At 34.0% G+C, this 21,498-nt stretch overlaps 1 pseudogene; it reads left to right on the forward strand.

Moving 5' to 3' along the window:
- The first annotated feature begins 1,940 nt into the window (after window positions 1-1,940).
- On the forward strand, window positions 1,941-3,552 carry LOC116859760 (annotated as a pseudogene).
- Window positions 3,553-21,498: the final 17,946 nt, after the last annotated feature.

The raw sequence follows: 21,498 nt of genomic DNA on the forward strand, positions 1-21,498 counted from the left end.
AATTTACAAATGTTTTTATCCTGTTATATTTTATACTCATAGGAATTAGAAACTTAATATTGTTTTATTTGTATATATTTTTATAAAATACAATTCAATATCTTGTATATAGTTAAATATATTGTGTATTTAAGAATGTATAATGCCTCAAATCCTTTTAGGTTTTGAGGCACTAAAGTGTATGTATATAGTAAGTTCAAAAAAATTGGAATAAAAATTGAAAAATTGAGTCAAGCAAAATAAAGATCTTAATACTCTAATTAAATTTGATCTTACTAAATAATTGTCTCTTATTTTTCTCTCTTTCCAGTCACCTTCACAGTTTTTGATGTATCCCATTGATAGGGTGAATATGGGAAAAATTTAGTGAAGGAGGAAATATGCCTTGCATCTGGTAACAAACACATAATAAGTTCCAGATAAATGACTAATTGTAGAACAGAAAATACAATTCCATATGACAATTATTTTTATCTTTTTGATCCTCAGTTTTCTCATTCATAGAGATAATAAAACCAGAAGGATTGTGAATAGAATAGAAATAATGTATATAAAGCAAACTGTTTAACATGAATCAGTACCCAGTAAATTTTTCCTGCTGCTATCAAAGGAAATTAAATTACTGTCTGATATAGACTCACAAAGTAACCAATTTACTCAAGGGAAGAATTTAAGTGGATCTAGTCTAACTTTATATATATTTTAAGGGCATAAACTATTATATGCAGGGAAAGAGTCAAAAGAATAAGACCCGAGTTACATAAAAGCAACATGACGCCCTTGATGCCAAGAATCTTCTGAAACTCATGTCTTCCTGGCCTCTATAAATGCTTCTTATGACTGACTAGAGCAACACTCTGGGAAGGCAATAATTTTCAAGACATTTTATCTGATTCTTCTATTTTCTTAAGTTTTTATTATTTTTGGAAGTCTCTTGATAGACCATTATTCATTTCTTAGAAATTTCTGAATTTACCCATCATGTTGAGAAAAAATTGAAGCTCCAGTGTCCTAAAACTTGTGGTGGAAGTTTGTTAATATTTTCTCTGTTCAAGGAAATTCTGCATCTTTTGGGTCATGAAGGGAGGCAGAGCCAGTCTCTTATATGAAAGGTCAAGGCACTGGCTACCTTTTTCCAGTTTCCCATGGAGCCGAGGCATGAGCATGTGGAAACATTAGGTCAAATTTCAAGGAAAAGAGGCAGCTGTCTCTATGAAGATTCGGAAAATCATTCCAGGAAATGGGAAGAGCTTCTCTCAAGGCCCCAGATAGAGGTGCTTGGTGTTTCTGAGGAACACCAAGGAGGTCAGAGTGACTGGGGCACTGTGAACATGAGGCTGAGTAGCAGATTTACAGATGTATGGTATACACACGATACCAAGAACCATTTAAAAGATAAAGAAATTGGGATCAAGAAAGGCTGTGACTTGCCCAAGATTGCGTGTAAGTGGCAAAACCAGAATTCAGTAGCTCCTTTTCTGATCTCAAGTCTTGTGCTTTGACCAAGATGCCATTTAGTGTTCACCTGTGTATTGCCTTAACATTATCTTTATACTTTTGTTGTTTATTTTTTGCTAAAGCTACAAGACATCAGGAATCACTCCTCATGTTGCATTGAATGCAGTGGAGTTAAAATAGATGATTTCTAAATACCTTTGTTAAATCATTCTAACAGTAGATTCTTCCTTCCACTTTATTGTGGTAGACTAGGCTGAATTTCTTAATTTAGTGTGAATATTTTAGAATAGATTTATCTGATTATCTAGCAGTTTAGCAAATGCATTTTATATGTACATGCATTATATTATTTATGTTTAAAGCCACTTAAAAATTTTACATGGAATATAAAATTACTCTTATATTAAAATATCTAAGGAGACAAAGGTTCAAATCCTATTTAGTAGTTGAAATCATTCATAGAATGCTGTCATATAGCTTTTTCGCAACGGGTTTGCCGCCAGAACACAGGTGTCGTGAAAACCACCGCTCAACCTAAGCCAGAATGGGGAAGGAAAAGACTCATATCAACATTGTTGTCATCGGACACATAGATTCGGGCAAGTCTACCACTACTGGTCATCTGATCTACAAATGTGGTGGGATCGACAAAAGAACTATTGAAAAATTCGAGAAGGAGGCTGCTGAGATGGGAAAAGGCTCCTTCAAGTATGCCTGGGTCTTGGATAAACTGAAAGCTGAACGTGAACGTGGTATCACCATTGATATCTCCCTGTGGAAATTCGAGACCAGCAAGTATTATGTGACCATCATTGATGCTCCAGGACACAGAGACTTTATCAAAAACATGATTACAGGCACATCTCAGGCTGACTGTGCTGTCCTGATTGTTGCTGCTGGTGTTGGTGAATTTGAAGCCGGTATCTCCAAGAATGGGCAGACCCATGAGCATGCCCTTCTGGCTTACACACTGGGTGTAAAACAACTAATTGTTGGTGTTAACAAAATGGATTCCACTGAGCCACCCTACAGCCAGAAGAGATACGAGGAAATCGTTAAGGAAGTCAGCACCTACATTAAGAAAATTGGCTACAACCCCGACACAGTAGCATTTGTGCCAATTTCTGGTTGGAATGGTGACAACATGCTGGAGCCAAGTGCTAACATGCCTTGGTTCAAGGGATAGAAAGTCACCCGTAAAGATGGGAATGCCAGTGGAACCACACTGCTTGAAGCTCTGGATTGCATTCTGCCACCAACCCGTCCAACTGACAAGCCCTTGCGTCTGCCTCTCCAGGACGTCTACAAAATTGGTGGTATTGGTACTGTCCCTGTGGGCCGAGTGGAGACTGGTGTTCTTAAACCTGGCATGGTGGTCACCTTTGCTCCAGTCAATGTTACAACTGAAGTCAAGTCTGTTGAAATGCATCATGAAGCTTTGAGTGAGGCTCTTCCTGGGGACAATGTGGGCTTCAATGTCAAGAATGTATCTGTCAAAGATGTTCGTCGTGGCAATGTGGCTGGTGACAGCAAAAATGACCCACCAATGGAAGCAGCTGGCTTCACAGCTCAGGTGATTATCCTGAACCATCCAGGCCAAATTAGTGCTGGATATGCACCTGTGCTGGATTGTCACACAGCTCACATTGCTTGCAAGTTTGCTGAGCTGAAGGAGAAGATAGATCGTCGTTCTGGAAAAAAGCTGGAAGATGGTCCCAAGTTCTTGAAATCTGGTGACGCTGCCATTGTTGATATGGTTCCTGGCAAGCCTATGTGTGTTGAGAGCTTCTCTGACTATCCTCCTCTGGGCCGTTTTGCTGTTCGTGACATGAGACAGACGGTTGCTGTGGGTGTCATCAAAGCAGTGGACAAGAAGGCAGCTGGAGCTGGCAAGGTCACCAAGTCTGCCCAGAAAGCTCAGAAGGCTAAATGAATATTATCCCCAATACCTGCCACCCCAGTCTTAATCAGTGGTGGAAGAACGGTCTCAGAACTGTTTGTGTCAATTGGCCATTTAAGTTTAATAGTAAAAGACTGGTTAATGATAACAATGCATCGTAAAACCTTCAGAAGGAAAGGAGAATGTTTTGTGGACCATTTGTTTTTTTTTTGTGTGTGTGGCAGTTTTAAGTTATTAGTTTTTAAAATCAGTACTTTTTAATGGAAACAACTTGACCAAAAATCTGTCACAGAATTTTGAGACCCATTAAAACAAAAGTTTAATGAGAAAAAAAAAAAAAAAAAGAATGCTGTCATATAGACACACACGCACACACACACACACACGCATATGTACACACACACACCCCACGTGGATTATCCATAGCGAAATGAGTTCTCAAACCAAAAATATTTTTTAAATCCCTGATGAAGAATTAAATGGGTTTTTATTGATAGTGTGTATCATAACAGATAGGTGATTTAATTTGTGTTGTTTTAAAAATGTGATTATTAAATATTCATGACATATTATACTTTATGAGACTGAAAAACTCATACCAAAATCATATGGTGAAGATAAAATGCAGACAAAGAGTCTGGGTTCCCACAGCCACCGACCCCAAAATGACCTGCTAATAAATGCCAGATTCTCATCTTGTAAAACTCCTATGGGAGAATAATAAAGGATGAACATTTGGCCCAACATTTATTTTTATAAAACAAGCACCTTTAGTTTTCTTTCAAAAGAATCATTTTCCTGCTCTATAAAAGTCTGTGGTACTTTATGAAAATGTGTACCTCATATCACACAGCTAGAGCCATAAATTTGGGCAGGTACACACAGAACTTCAGACGTTCAGGCTATCCAATCTAGATGGTTTAAATTAAAGTTGATATTTATGCTTATATTTTACTATTCCTAGTACATTTACCAGTTAATTATATAATCCTTCATTTTTCTTGGACCATAGCTTTGGTTGTGGATTTTTAGGGAATACATTTATGTAGATTTAAAACAGAAATACAATGAATATAATTAGTCTTGTGGTTAGTAGTTGCTATAGGCTGGAAATTCCCAAACATTTTTACCTAAGGAAACTACAGAATAGATGAGTAAACCCACAGCACTAAAGAGAATAATAAGGTTGTGACTATAATACAAATGTACACTAGAACACATGTGTCAAATATACTTAGAGGTGATTCAAAATTAAGAGGTCAGGGATAGGTGTGTCAGTGGTATCTTAAGTGTTTGCCACACTCATAGCTCTCCCTTGTGAAAAGCAACTCATGGAACCTCTGTGTGGTTAACAGGTGCTGTGGCTCGTGCCGTGTAAGTCTACTCCAACTTCGGCTATCACTCAGAGTAAGAGTTTGTCCTGGAACCAAAGACCGAGCCCATATATAGATATTTAATCTCTAACGAGATGTGGTTAAGAAAATCTTGCCCCATAGAGTAGATACTCCTATCAGATAATAGCAAATCTACTCAGTCACATCCTATCTGGGGAAAATCCAGTGTTAGTTACATTTTAAAAGTCAAATAATTAGCAAATCCCACATTTCCCTAGTTTTAAAATTCTCCATGTGGGTTCCCGTGAATTTTAGTTTTGAAGATCTAGGACACAAATATATACAGGCAATGAAGGGTTCCCCAAGCTACTTTGTTCTAATATAATCTTACATTATAGGAGGTCACCATTGCTACTCAGTGAGACTCTCTTTCATATAGAAGAGATGGCGTAGCTCTTGATCACAAAAAATTCTGGATTTTTTAGTGGTTGGGAAGGGAGAGACAGAAGGGGAATAGAGTAAAGGGAGAGGAGACACAGAAAAGAGAGAGAAGAAGAGGTGGAGGATAAAAGGGAAGTTACAAAAACAAAAAATATTTTGTAGTTGATTTTACCTAAAAAACTAAAACTCCAAAACCCATGAAGAAAACTAACCTAAAGAAGAGAGCCAATAATGTCAAAATCAGCAAGTGGAAGATGAATTCATAGCAGAGAAATTTAAAGAAAAATTACAGAATTACAGAACTTCGAAATTAAATGTAGTACGGACTCTCAAAGAAATAAAAGAAAGAAAAACATCAAAACAGGCCGAGATGATGAAAGAAAAGGTGGATGAAAAATAAAATAAAAAGAGAAATCTTAAATTTTAAAAAGTGACATAGGGATAAATTCTAGAATGAAGTTGCTGATATATCCTTTGTAGTGGAAAAGGCTTAATGACAAAGGAGCGGAGAGCCTAGGTTTGAATGTGAGCTCTGCATTTTCAGCTGTGTCACTTTTTGCAAATGACATATCCTCTCTGTCCTGATTTCTTCATCTATTAAATATTTTCTATTGCAAAAAGTTATTGCAAAGTTATTAAATAAGTTAATTGTTTTCAAGTACTTGGAGTAGTATCTGGTTCATTGTAATCGTTGGGTAAATGTCAGCTCTTATTATTTCTTTTGTGCATGTTTGAAATAGTTCAGAGTAAGGTATTTTTTAGAAAGGAATAGAGATGGAATAAAAACCATATCAAAAGTATATTAACTGAGAATATGTCTGTAAAATAAACACAAATTTTAAAACTTGTTCACAGAAGACACACAATGTGAAATATTAATTTTAATAAAACTTGGGCCTCAAAATCACATTTTATTAATTCAAGACTGAGGGAAGCATCAAGGAAGTAAAAGCAATTTCTATGTTTATGTTAGAAGAAATCAAGAAATACCATGTTGATTTAGGAAATATTTAGAGAAATAGAAAATGGAGAAAGTCAAATAGTGCATACATGATAGAATACAAAATAATGGAAAAAGCAATAAACCCTAGACATATAGAAATCAAAAAGACAAGATGTCAAATAAAAAAATAGACACATGTGACCTAAAAAATATATAAATTGGTTAAATGATATTATGTAAAATTATAACCTCAAGTGTTATATGAAATAAAAACATGCTACCACATGCTATTTAAACTAGAAAACTAAAACTAAATTACACATCTGTCTAAAATATAAAATAATGTAGAAGACAAAACAGGTTAATTTATAAAAATACAGTTGTTACAAAAGACATTAACAATCTTAATCTTCTCTTACCCTTTAATAAACGATAGTATAAAAATAGAGTAATAGAAAGGTAATATAGCCATAAATAAGTTTGATATTTCATAAAAGCACATATAACAATATAAATTCAAGAATTTAACAGGATATAAATACATAGATATGCAAATTGTCTGTGTAAGGTAGCTTACTATCCAGATAGATTTGGCAGATAGATTTGGCATGCTTATGATGGTTGAACAGAGGCTTTAAAAAACTTCAATTTGTCTAGAAAATAGTATTTATTTAGTCAATATTTTATGCTCATAATGTGATACAAATGACCTTTATTAGTAAAAGCTTAGACAACCAAGCAAATAACTTTTTTGTCCATCTGAGATTTTGCTAATTGATTTCTATTTAAAACCTCTATGAAATTTAAAAACACTCTTCTAAATGACTCTTGGATCAAAGAGAAGATCAAAACTGCATTTGTAGAGAATTAAGGAAATATTAGCTATATCAAAAGACAGAAAAAAGGTGGAAAGCTAGTCAATTAATATTACAAATCTAGCATAACCTTATTGCCAAAACCAGAAAAAAGAAGACATCACAAGAAAAAAAATTAAAGAATAATCTTGCATATTAATCTTGCATATTAATAATCTTGCATATTAATTAAAAATTCCAAACGGAATGTGAAGAAGCACTGGCAGAATTAATTATCCAGACCAAATAGGCGTTATTCCAAAAATGCAATTAATTTTTAGTTCTCTTATGTGTGATAATTATATCAACAGCATAAATAAAACAAACCATACCAGAATTTTAATAGATGTCTCACTACTAGAGAATTTAAATAGATTAATAGAATTTTAATAGACATATAACCTCTCTATACTTAGCTTCCTCATTTGTAAAATGTGGGTAATAATGGAATGTACTTCAGAGGCTTGTTGTGTGGATTAGATAAGTTAATTTAGATAATACATTAACAGTGCCAGAGAATGTCATATAAATACTGGCTACTATTTTTAAGAACCACTTCCCTTAAAATTTGGAAAACCAGGGCTATCATCATATATAATAAAGATTATCTCGGACTCCTGGGTGGCTCAGTGGGTTAAAGCCTCTGCCTTCGGCTCAAGTCATGATCCCAGGGTCCTGGGATCAAGTCCCGCATGGGGCTCTCTGCTCAGCAGGGAGCCTGCTTCTCAGTCTCTCTTTGCTTGCCTCTCTGCCTACTTGTGATCTCTGTCTGTCAAATAAATAAATAAATAAAATCTTTAAAAACAACAAAACAAAACAAACAAACAAAAAGACTATTTCTTTTATGTCCAGAATCAACATGATAATTCACTGAAAAAGGAGGAGTTATTGTCATTGAAATGAACAAAAGTGTGATGTGCATATGATTACTTTTTGATATTTTTCATTAATTTTTGCCAAAGTTTAAAACATAAATAAAAGATATAATATTTGGCTGAAGAAGACAAAATTATAATTTTTGTAGAATTTGCTTATATTTCTTGGAAACTGCGTAACTTTGTAACTCATAGAATTCTGTAAAAGCACAAGATACAAAATGAAGTCTTTCTATACACCAAAAATAAATCATATTGGATGTAAGATTCCTTTCTCATTAATATAAGTAACATTAAAAAACTGGAAATAAATTTTATGCTATGAGGGAGATTTATAAAATTTATGGTATAATCATACAATGGAATATTCTGTATTCAATATTAAGATTGAGGTTTTAAAGAATTTTTAATTAGTTGGAGATGTTTCTGTAATGGTTGTATGATAAAAGCAGGTAATATACTGCAAATTTGTGGTTTCCGCTTACTAATGTATAGATGTATAGTGAGGAATTATAAAATATTATTAAAGAATGTTCATCCCTGGGGTGCCTGGATAGCTCAGTGGGTTAAGCCTCTGCCTTTGGCTCAGGTCATGATCTCAGGGCCCTGGGATCGATCCCTGCACTGGGCTCTCTGCTCGGGTGGGAGCCTGCTTCCCCCTCTCTCTCTGCCTGCCAGCTTATGATCTCTCTCTCTCTCTGTCAAATAAATAAATAAAATCTTAAAAAATTTAAAAAAAAATGTTCATCCCCATTTGCTGGAATTCACTTTGATTCTTATTTTCTTATTTCTTTTGTATTTTCTAAATTTTCTGCATGATTATTACATGTCTTTTGTAATTTGAAAAATACATTTAAAAATTATAATAACTAACATTTAGGTGCAAAAAAGCTTCTTTGACTCTACCATAAACCTCCAACATTTTATATTTAAGTAACAATTTATATATAACATATGCTTGTGTGTTCTGAAGCTTTGGGACTATGTATTGCAATAAATTTTCGAGATGGATTTGAATAATATATTTATATTTGAGATGTCATTCAAAGCTGGATCAGAAATTTCTGGTTGGAGTAACATTTAGGAACTAGAGTAAAGAGATCTAAGAAATGACACCCTCACTGTTGATCCACTGTCAAGAACAAACAAGTAGAAGATACTGGCATACATTTAGTGTGAAGGAAGGATAATTGTCTATCCTCTGGTCCATAGTAGCACTGAGAAATGGACAGTACTCAGAAGGGAATACCCAGGAGGCTGGATTCTAGCAACAGAGGTGTGAAAAATTCCTCCTCCCAAGTGTAGCCCAGAAACTTTTGAGCCAGCAATTGTAAAGATATATTGGGACAATATATTTATTGGTGATAAATAGTATGAATGGATTCTCAAGGAGTTTTGGGGTCTCCTTGATGCTGTAGTGTGGTATGAGAACTCATGAAATTTGCACAACTAGGATATTGGAAAGAAGTCCTAATAATGACTGAATCTGAGTTTCCTGCTTTCTCTTCAACATGGGAAGAGTAGCTCAGTGTATCCACTCTACAGCATAATATTGTATAGTTGGGTTTTGAAAATGTTGGGAAGCACCATTCAAATAAAATGCCCTACCACAGGCAGGAGCCCCACATGACTATTTCTCTAAGTTGATCTTGTATCCTCATTCCCTCTTTCCTTACATACTAAGATTCAGCAACCATGACTTTCTGTTTCTTAAACATATGTTCACCTCGCATACAGGCCTTCATATTTGTTGTCCCTGATGCATAGAATGCGTCAGCAAAATATTTACATGACTCTATCTCCTCATCATCCCGGTTTCAGTTTAAATAGAACCTTTCCACATACATCTTTCCTATCCACCTAACCAGCCTCATTGCAATCATTTTTGATCACATTTTCCTGTTTTAATGCTTCATAACATTTATGACATTACAATACTACAATATTTATCTGAAATTTTCTTATATATTTGCTTATTGATTATTTTCTGTCTCTCCCACACTATAATATAGGGTCATCAGAACTGAGTCATTATGCATAGAACCCACTGTTCCATCCATAATACTGAGAATAGTATGCAGCACATTATAGGTGCTCAGTAAGTACTTGGGGAATGAAAGAATGAATGAGTACATGAATTGTAGTAAACTTGAGACCTGAGATTGTGCCAGAGGTTTCAGTGAAAGGAACCTTCCTCCTCTTGCATCTATCTGTAACCACTTTCTCTTACTATATAAACATTATATAAGATGTTTTTATTTTAGGGTGCCTGGGTGGCTCAGTGGGTTAAGCCTCTGCCTCCGGCTCAGGTCATTATCTCAGGGTCCTGGGATGGAGCCCCACATCAGGCTCTCTGCTTGGCAGGGATCCTGCTTCTCCCACCCTCTCTCTCTGCCTGCCTCTCTACTTGTGATCTCTCTGTCAAATAAATAAATAAAACCTTTTTTTTTAAGATGTTTTTATTTTATATTTTGATTATTTGATCTATAGGATGACTGCAGGGAAGATAAAATCTGGAGATGGGACTGGTGTCAGAGTACTAACAGCTTCTACCATTGGCAAGCTGTTTAAGAAGCCAACATGAGCCAGAGAAATGAAATACTTTGTTGTGGAATTATTTTAGATTTGGAGTATTATCCATGTTTGTACATGAGTCATTGTTCTTTACGTTTTGATTTTCCTTTTAAATGTGTAAATTCCATGATAAAAATCATAAGTTGGGGTGTGTGAATAGATAATTCTGCTGTTCTTTTATCCATTATCTTATATTACAGCTTAGTAATCAATTTTGCAAGAAGTTGAAGTTGGCATAGTAAGTGATCACAGATCAAGTCAACCATATGTCTACTATTTATAAAAACACATAATTTGAGATATCTTCTTTGGCCATATTATGTCTCATATATATGCTGTTGAATCCTTAAAGGAATGTAGATAAATTTTTAAAAATATGGATGGGTTATTTATGTCACATATTCAATTATTTCTAACATATGATCCATAAAATATTTGGATTTCCTGTCTTATAGTTCATGATACAAATGATTAAACATGATTAAAGCAAGTAATTAAACTTGAATATTAATACTATTATTTTTTTGATTTTTTTGGATTTTTAGATCCAAGAGCAGAAAGTCATTTAATTTTTAATTTTGCATTTGCATAATCTGTCCTGTATACAATTTTAATATTAACAAAAGTACTTACACGACACTAAGATTTTTTTTCTGCTTTGAATTCTAGAAGTTACTTCCTTTAGTTGTTAAGTAGCAAAGACGAGATTATTTATGCTTTAGTGTTACTTAAAATATTTATTATTACAATCTTTGTGTATGTATATATTACAAAAATAGATAAATATAGGTAAATCAGACTTTTATAATATATTGGAGAGTACATGTGCTAATCTAAAACATAAACATCCTTTTTGAAAGAAAATCAGAGATTTGTTGCAAGATTTTAGGAAGGCTGCTTAAGTACATTACTGATTCTTCAAACCTGTTGAAAAATAAAGCAAAACCAAGGGAAAAGGCCCTGCAGGGCTTATGAAGCCAGTTAAGCTTCATACATATGTTTGCTGACAGTTGGAAGAATGAACATTTCTCATCCCCCTTTGACTGCAGTAAAAAGCATTGGAAAAGCTTGTGGATTCAGGTTTCATGCTCTTTGCAACCGAATTCCTTTCCTTTTCATATTTTAAATTTGCAACATGTTCTATATAGTCCTTAAGTGAACATCCTGTTTTCAGGACTTCTAAAACTCCACTGCTTTGAACAGTGTGCCACATGGCAATACTACAAACATGAAGAGTCCAGCTGTTAAGATGGAAAATACCATATAAATCACTGTAAAGGCATCTTGTCTTACTACTTTGGAGAGCTCACTAAAGTATTTTAAAGGAAAGGGACACCAACTTTAAAAGCCTCCAAAAAAGCACTGTCATGATTCTTCAGATTTTCGGTTGTAATCTCAGGCGGTTTCGTGGAGGAAGGTTTACGTAGCTTGTTCCCTGGGTAACGTGGTATATTTTTTCCACTAAATTTCTCAAGTGTGCTCTTGTCCCGGACCCCCTCAGTGTGGTTTGTGACATTTGAAACTTATAGCAATTAATTCTACTTAAATGACGACCTTCTGTATAGAAAATTCTTTGAAATAAAATTCTAGCTATTTCCACCTCATACTTAAAAATAAAAATAAACTCCAGGGCACGTCTTCCAGACTGAAAATGTTCCTGGGAAAGGAAGCACCCTCAATTAGGACAGTCCTAGAATTTGGAGTATCTTGGAAAAATACTGAGATGGAGTAATACTCAAAGTACTCATGCCAAGGGTAGTTTTTATTCTTGATGTTATGCATTTTTAAGTTGAACAGATATTTTACACACTGACAGAGGGAATTATGGTGAGAAAAACAGAGAATGTCTAAATGCTATATGAATGAGGGCTTGAATCTAGAGATGCAGATTAGGCTGTTGTACCATATTAAATCCTGAATAAACATTATTTCCTTCTGTTTCTGTCCAGAATTCTACTATGTGATGCCCATTAAGATCCCCTATTCTCAGTTCAATTGCCTCTTCATTTTTTATGTGACTGTGGGGTCATCATTTCAGGCAATCTCCAGGTAGAAAACAAACAAACAAACAAACAAACAAACTCTGCTACTATGGGAAACAATTCAAAATGGGAGTCTTAATCTATATCAATTTGCCCTGATTTCTGTGGAATCAGTTTTGCTTTCTTGACTTCCAAATAAGACTCTTAATCTCTTTATTTCCTAATTGGTCTGTTTCAAAGATTTTGGGTGAGCTTTCTATTCCTTGGAAGAATTGTTTTTTTGTTTTGTTTTCTATCTGATTAGGTGGCAGCAGAAACTGGAGTTATTATGAATTACTCAACTGGGTTCAATATGTGATTTGTGGCAAACTAATTTCTCTAAATGTCCTCTTCTGTAAAATGATGGGGAGAATGGTAATACCTTTCTCATAGAGTTGTTACAAAAATTAAATATTTTGTTAACAATTTGCTAAAGTGCCTGGCACACAATCAATGCTTAAGCAGGGATAGATAATATATAGACCTACCATACTGGAATTTATAATCATAGTTGACTATCTTTGTGCTTAGCAGCAGCTTAGAATAATTTAGAAATACAGAATATTAGAGCTAGAATGGCCTGAGAGATTATTCAGTCAACAATTTCATTTTGTATATGAAGAGTTGAAATCCAACTTAAGAATATGACTTGCCCACAGCCACTTCATGAAGGATCTGAAACAAGATACTCCACCTCCATTTTCTAAGCTCTGTATCTTCATGTCACACCTCATTCCTATTACACATATCTCTATTTTTATTTTTGGCACCTTCTCAGTGGGGGTGAGACATATGCTTGACAACAAAGTTGCTGTTAAGATACTAGAGAAGTTTATTTTCTCATTGAACCTTTTAAGACATGCCATGTTGACTGAGTAAAATAGGATGTATGGAGAAAAAAAGTATGGAGGAGATTGTTTCTGATGTTTCCATTATGTAGACATGAACATGATATATTTCAGTAACTATCTTTTAAAAGAATGGACTCATTGAACTTAATATTCAAACAAGAAGGTCATCTATACATTTAAGTCATAAGAATGAAACACAGAAACAGGACCTGGATACATGTTTATAAAGCCATTTTGCATTGCAATGTAAAGACAGATGCTATAATGCTTTTTATGGGATCAGGTTAATGCTTACTGTGCCTGGAGCTTCCCCGTTCGACAAAGAAGAATTTAGATTTATCAAATGTTAAACACATGGCTTTAATGGTTCATATTAGGAACATTCCTGAGGGATTTGCACTAGTTGTGAGGTTGTATTCACTTCACTTTATTTCTTTCCTGTGGCTCTCTTATTTCCCTTTGGGATGTGTTTCATGTGTCTGTTATTGCTTTGAAGATTTTTCATTTCTATCTCATGCTTAACACCTGCCATTGACTCTTGTATAACTTAGGAGAAATGAATGGCATTCTTCCTCAGAAGGCCACTTATAAGGTAAAGCACCTATGCTGATTTAGAAAAAAATGTAAATTTCACCCCTTTTGTACTAAATTAAGATTTTACTTTTTCAGTGTTGATAAATCTTTTGAAACTATATATATATATATATACATATATATATTTTATATATATGTATATATATAATCTTTCATTATTACTTACATTGTGGAATACGGCAAAATAACAGCTATCTTGTGATTTCAGACAACATATGCATGAGAACACTGAATATAGGGATAACTTGAGACCCCAAAATTCTTTCTTTTAGAAGATCATTTTATTCCTAGTTATTTTTAGATTTTTGAACTTTGTTATATGGTGATAAATATCTTCTAGCAATTCAAACCTGAAAAGAGACTTACACATTGCTATGTTATAGAACACCGCAGGGCAGTGTTCAGGACCCATTTATGAATGTTTGACTGTTAATCATATGGAGAGATTATCTATACTTGAAGTTTATGCCTGTCAGTGTGTAGGTGGCAAGAGCAGTATATTTTGAGCATAAACTGATCATCATTGAAATGTATAATAGAAAAATATATTTGTGAACATGCTCACAGAGTGAATCAATGGAAAACATTCAGACTGTATTTTTGTGGTTATATCTGTTACTTTTCTGTTTTTATTAGATTTGAATGATTAAATAGAAATTAGGTTTAAAGAAAAAACGTTTCGTGGTTGGAGCAAAACTTACATTTAAAGGAAGACTTCTTATTTTCTTAAATAAAATCCTTATATTTACCCTTCTGGCAGGGCTCTCCTTTCTCATAGTTTTCTAACCTTTTCTCAGCTGCTACCAGTACTGTATAATTTTTATGGGTATTACAGTTTCCTTTAAATTTAAGCCTTCATAATTTAAGCCTTTTTAGTTTCAAAAGAAAGAAGAACACACATCTCTTAATCTCATCAGAATGATATTTTAATTATAAGCAGATCATTTAATAAGTAAATATAATGTTCTTAAGGGGCTTGAGTGGAAATTTCAGCAAGTGGCAAGCATATGGGTTTCAGCCCTGATGATTATTTTCAAAAAACAATCTGAGGCCAGTTTCTTGATGTCCTATTTCTGACTCTCCTCCAAAGTGAATTTAGAGTCACATACAATCATATTTAGAACAAATTTAGGTTGCATTCTTTGGATAAAGAAAATCTGTAAAGCTCGTTTTTTTTCCAAGACAGAACGGTCATGATTAGATGTGTTAGGACAAGAAAAAAGTCTTTCACTTTAACCATTTTCATGTACCTTAAATATTATCTCCTGTCCACATAACTGAGTGAAATCAGTCACAACTTCCAATTACTTACATTCACTACAACATGAAGGAAAATTTTAAGTTATTTAATCATGATGTTTGTATCATTATAATCACATTTTTATTTTCTCCCTCATTTTTTGCCCATTATGCAATGGATTCTTTTGCCATGTTATCTGTGAACGCTAGATAAAGGGTGAAAATGTAGGACATAGAATGGACCAACATGTCTCTAGCTCTCTTTGACAAACCATTATTAATATCTCTTTGTATCAGATTGACAATGATTACCCACTGTTAACGTTTGCTTACATCAATGGTAATGTAAACCAATTTACTGATTCCTTCTCCTTTCTTTGGCCTTGGTCCTCTTCTTTCTCTCTTCTCATTTTTTGCTCATAGACACACACACTATATACCAGACTTTATACGTAGATATATGCATATAAAGTATATAATAGCATATAAAATATATATTTTGTGTATACATATCTTAAATTTATAATTAAAGCCTTAGTTTATTTCTTGAGTTGTACACTGAGATAGCTAATTGCCTACTCAACACCTTCTCTTGACTACCTACTATGAATTTCAAAGATTATATGTCTAAAATTAAACACCTTTTCTTCCCTACCACCCACCCCACCCACACCCGCCTCTACCAGCAGACTGGTAGAGCCTAGTTAATAGCAACTCCATTCTTCTAGGCTATCAGGCCTAAAGCCTTCAAATCATACCTGACTCTCCTCTGTCTCTCATACCCTATATTCCATTATTTAAATTCTATTGACTCTACCTTTTAAATATATTCAGAATCCAACTATTCTCACTACCTTCTCTGCTAATGTCCTGCATCAAACCACTGTCAACTTTCCCCTGGTTTTTACAGGAGCCTTCTAACATTGATTGCTCTGCTTTTGCCCTTGTCTCTTCTCTACTTCCCTCCACTCCAATCAATTCAGCAAGAGTCATCACATTGTCATCCTTTTGAAACACAGTGGTTTCATGTCACTCTACTGCAGAGAATTCTCCATTTGATTTCCAGCTGTTTGGAAAATAACCAAAAGTTTTACAATGACCTACAAGTCCATAAATGATCTGGCTTCTCATTGTCTTGTGACGTTATCTCTTATTTCACTCCTCACTCCGTTGTCTTTAGTTCATTGGTGTCCTTAAAAATGCCAGACACTCTCCTATGTTGGTTCACTCAGCCTGGAATGAACTTCCTCAAGGTATCCACATAGCTTATAAGCCTATTTTTAAGTGTATAGCCATCTTATTCAGCTACTCTATTGAACATATTCAAGTTGCGACATCATCATTTTCTTAGCACACTCTAGCTCCCTTTTCTGCTTTACTTAACTCTATATAGTGTTTGCTGTCATCTAAAGACTCCATATTTTACTTACCTTCTTTAGGTAAGTCTCCTGCACTAGGTTGTATAGATATAAGTTCTACTAGGACAGGACATTGACAGGTGCTCAGTAAATACTTATTGAAAAAATAAAATAATACAAAATTATTTTTGGCCTTTTCTTCAGTGAATTAGAAGGAAATACAAAACGTTATGAAATCAATACCTAACTACAAATTGAATGGTGTCTGGATTTATTAAAAATGTGATTGTGAGTAAATCCCATAAAAAGTTTAAATTTCAGTCATCATAAGTGTAATTATGAAGCTTAAATGAGGTAATGTAAGTGAAAGTGCTTGTCAACAATTTAGCATTTTACTAATGTTATTAGTGTTTTTTTCCCAGTTAATCTTATAAATGGATTAATTTTATCAGTAGTAGTTAACCTCTTTCTACTTGTTTCTCTAAGTCATTTTTTCTTAAGTTTTCATGATCCTTTCCCCAATTACTATAAATATTTATGATTCGTTAGGCGTTAAGCTTTTACCAAATGTTTACTATTGGTGTATATGATAAAAAAGCTATGGTCGAATTGGAGTGGACACATTTAATGCAATTTTAAAGATAGATTCATATATAGTTACTTAATTCTTATTGCTTACTATATTCTATGCTCTCTTCTAGGTACTCGAATAGTTTGAACTTATTTAATACTTACAACAATCTTTTCTTCTCCACGCACCTACCCTCTGGTAATTGCTAGTTTGTTCTCTGTATTTAAGAATCTGGTTTTTTTGTTTATTTCTTTTTTTCTTTCTTTGATCATTTGTTTTGTTTCTTAAATTCCATATATGAGTGAAATCATATGGTGTTTGTCTTTCTCTAACTTATTTCACTTAGCATTATAACCTCTAGGTCCATCCATGCTGTTGCAAATGGCAAGATCTCATTCTTTTTGATCTCATTCTTTTTTATGACTGAATAATATTCCGTGTGTGTGTGTGTGTGTGTGTGTGTGTGTGTGTGTGTGTGGTACATCTTTATCCATTCCTCTATTGATGGATATTTAGGTTGCTTTCATATCTTGGCTATTTCATATCTTGGCTATCCAGTAAATAATACTGGAATAAACACAGGTATATTTTCAAGTTAGTGTTTTTGTTTTCTTTGGGTAAATTCCCAGTAGTGGAATTGCTGAATCAGATGGTAATTCTATTTTTAAATTTTTGAGGAATCTTCATACTGTTTTCCACAGTGGATGCACCAATTTACATCCCCACGAACAAGGAACAAATATTCTTTTTTCTTCACATCCTTATCAACACTTGTTATTTCTTAACCTTTTTTACGTTATTTCTAAAAAGTTTTAAAAAGATTTTATTTATTTATTTGAGAGAGAGTGCACAAGCAAGGGAAGGGACAGAAAGAGAGGGAGAAGTAGCTTCGTCTCTGAGCAGGAGGCTCAACACAGGGCTTGATCCCAGGATCCTAGGATCATGACCTAAGCTGAAGGCAGAGGCTTAACTGACTGAGCCACCCAGGTGCCTCTATCCTTTTGATTTTAGCCATTCTGACAGGTCTAAGGTGATATCTAATTTTGGTTTTGATTTGCATATCCTGATGATTAGTGATGTTAAGCATCTTTTCATGTACCTGTTGGCCATTTGTATGTCTTCTTTGGAAAAATGTCCATTCAGGCCCTCTGCCCATTTTTAAATCAGATTATTTGTAATTTTGGTGTTCAATTGTATAAGTTCTTTATATATTTTGGATATTAAACCCCCTTACCATATATATCATTTGCAAATGTCTTCTCGCATTCAGTCGGTTGCCTTGTTACTTTGTTGAGAATTCCCTTTGCCGTGTAAGGCCTTTCCATTTAGGTGTAGCTCCAAAAGTTTAATTTTGCTTTTGTTTCCCTTTCCTGAAGAGACATATCTAGAAAAATGTACTATGGCCAACATCGAAGAAATTACCACCTATGTTTTCTTCTATGAGTTTTATGACTTTAGGTTCACATGTTGATCTTTAATCCATTTTATTCTTGTGTATGGTATAAGAAAAGGGTCCAGTTTCATTCTTTTGCATGTAGCTGTTCAGTTTTCCCAACACCATTTACTGAAAAGATTATATTTTCTCCATTGTATATTCTTACCTCTTTTGTCATATATCAGGTGACCACATAATTGTGGGTTTTTTTTTCCCTAGGCTATTATTTTCTGTTGATCTATGTGTCTATTTTTGTGCTTGTATCATATATTTTGATTACTACACCTTTTTTGTACTTGAAATCCGGGATTGTGACTTCCAGTTTTGTCTTTCTTCCTTTTCTTTCTTTCTTCCTTCCTTCCCTCATCCCTTCCTTCCTTTCTTTTTTTAAAGATTATTTATTTATTTATTTATTTATTTATTTGAGGGAGAGAGAGCGCAAGTGAGCACAAGTGGAGGTGGGGCAGAGGGAGAAGCAGATTTCCCATTGAGGAGGGAACCCGGTGTGGGGCTCGATCCCGGGACTCTGAGATCTTGACCTCAGCCAAAGGCAGCCGCTTAACCAACTGAGCCACCCAGGTGCCCCATAGCTTTGTTTTTCCTTCTCAAGATTGCTTTGGCTATTTGAGGTCTTTTGTAGTTCCATACAAATTTTAGTATTATTTATTCTACTTCCATGAAAAGTATTGTTTGTATTTTGATAGGGATGACATTAAATCCATAAATTGCTTTGGGTAGAAGGGAAATTTTACCTATATTTGTTCTTCCTATCCATTAGCATGGAATATTTTTCCATTTGTTTGTGTCATCTTCAATTTCTTTTGTCAATGTTTTATAGATTTTGGAGGATAGGTCTTCTTTGCAACTTCCTTGGTTGCAACAACTTTTTGAAGTCAGTATTATTGTCTCCATTTTACTGACAAGAAAACATCCAGACAGGTTGTTTGAGGTCATAATTTGTATTACATGTGTACATGCATGCTTTTATATGTTTAAAAATAAAATAATTTAAAAATTAGTAATACAATTTTAAAAATATAAACACAAGAGTGTAACTAAACTAGATTTTGCGAACTTAAATGTTGGCTGACCTTTACTCATACATATAATATGGCCAATGTATGCATTAAGCCACTATGATCTTAGGAGTCTTTGTGAAGTATCATTGTATAAGTCCTTAGTATTATTTTTTAAGAGTATGATATTGTATAATTTCAATATCCACGAAAATACTGCCTAATGGAAACATTTCCACTTCTTATCTATGCGTCCGTAGGATCTTGAAGTATAATTAGTGATAGAAGGTTTTTTGTTTTCTACAAAACATACCATGGTTTTGGCCTTATTTCTTCCTATTCTTTATCCCAAATATTTTTTTTCCTAGTTAAGAATTTTGACTTGCACTTACAGTATAAGACTATCTCTCAAAATTGATCAGTAGAGTTTCTTATTCAGTTTTCTTTTTACCAAGGTTTTTCAATTCTATACTTGGGTAAGCCTTTATTAATGGCATTTTCTGAAAAATTTGATACATATCCACTGGTCATATGCATGAAATATGGTTATTTGATACATATCCACTGGTCATATGCATAAAATTTGATACAAACCCACTGGTCATTGTATATGGCTAGTTATAGCACAAATATGAGCTGAGAACTTACTATGTGCCAAAAGTTAGCTAAGATAGGCAAAATTCTCATTCTTAAAATCTTGCTCAGGTGGGAGATACTGGATATCAGATAATAAATTTTCAGTTGGTGTTAAATCTAGGAAGAAAATCAGAGAAGATGATAGGATAGTGACTGGGTGGCTTATGGCACTGGCCCTTAGCTGTGCAAGATCTAATGATGTTTAAGATCAGAAAGCCTAATGTGGCCACTGCACAATAATTGAAGAAGAGGGTAGTACAAGATAAATTGAGAGTCATAGTCAAGAATCAGATATATTGGTCCTCCCACACCAAATACGAAGAAGTTGCATTTACTTTCAATGCGATGGAAAGCCATCTGTGTATTTTAAGCCAGGAAATAACGTGAGTTAAATCATGCTTTGAAGATCTATTCTGGCCTCAGTGTGCAGAATGGTAACCAGGGCCAAGGGAAAGAAATGTGTGTGCTCCATGGGCTCACTGAATTGACCAGTGTGTGCATACATCGTAGTGAGTACCTTTACCTCCATCCCTCCTTCCTGTGAAAGAGTAAAACATTTTTCAGAAATTTTTGACACACATACCATGTTAATTATATTTTACAAACATATAAACAAAATTAAAACTTATTTTTTCCCACTTAGAAATATTTGGATTTTGACAAATATTTGTTAGATTCATATTGAAATGACATTTTTTTTCAATATATCTAGTGTTACATGATATAATAGCCAACTATTTTTCAGGGGGAATTTTGATATGGAAAAGTGGTTGAACCTTTTTAATGTAACATGTGTTTGAATTGTTACTTTGTTCCCAGTAATAGTATACAGTGGTACCACGGGACAGGGCAATTTCCTGCCATCTTATGCGGCATTGTATTGGGCTATGAGATCATGTCATGAAATCCGCGAGTGTAATTTATAAGAACTTTTGCTCAATTTTGCCTGGTATCATATAGTAGACTTGAATAAGGACTGTATACTAAATGAAGTATGACTCCTTAACCCCAATTTGTTTCTATTTATTTTAATTAAGATAAGGTAAGAAAATAATTTTGTCCAATCTGAAAGTGGACTGCCACTTTACTTGATCTTTTTTCTTTTAAGAAATATGTTTTCCTTTAGGGATGTTATTACTGACATAACACTTTAGTTTTATGAAAATGTTTCAGTAACCTTGTGGGTTTTTTTCCAAACCCTTTATTCATAGTAATTACAATAAGGAAAAAAAACAGTCATAGTTTCTAAGGTCCAGTAGAAATATATTTATTGATAGGAAAAAATTGCAAAGGACAGCATGCAGAAATTTTTATAAAAAGTAGTCCCAAGAGATATTGATTGAAATTATTTTTGATATCTTATGTTTCAAAATAGGCTATAGAAAAACAGAAAAAAAT

This window comes from Lontra canadensis, unplaced genomic scaffold (genome assembly GCF_010015895.1).
Source record: "Lontra canadensis isolate GAN:19392208 unplaced genomic scaffold, GSC_riverotter_1.0 scaffold4, whole genome shotgun sequence".
Classification (NCBI taxonomy): domain Eukaryota; kingdom Metazoa; phylum Chordata; class Mammalia; order Carnivora; family Mustelidae; genus Lontra; species Lontra canadensis.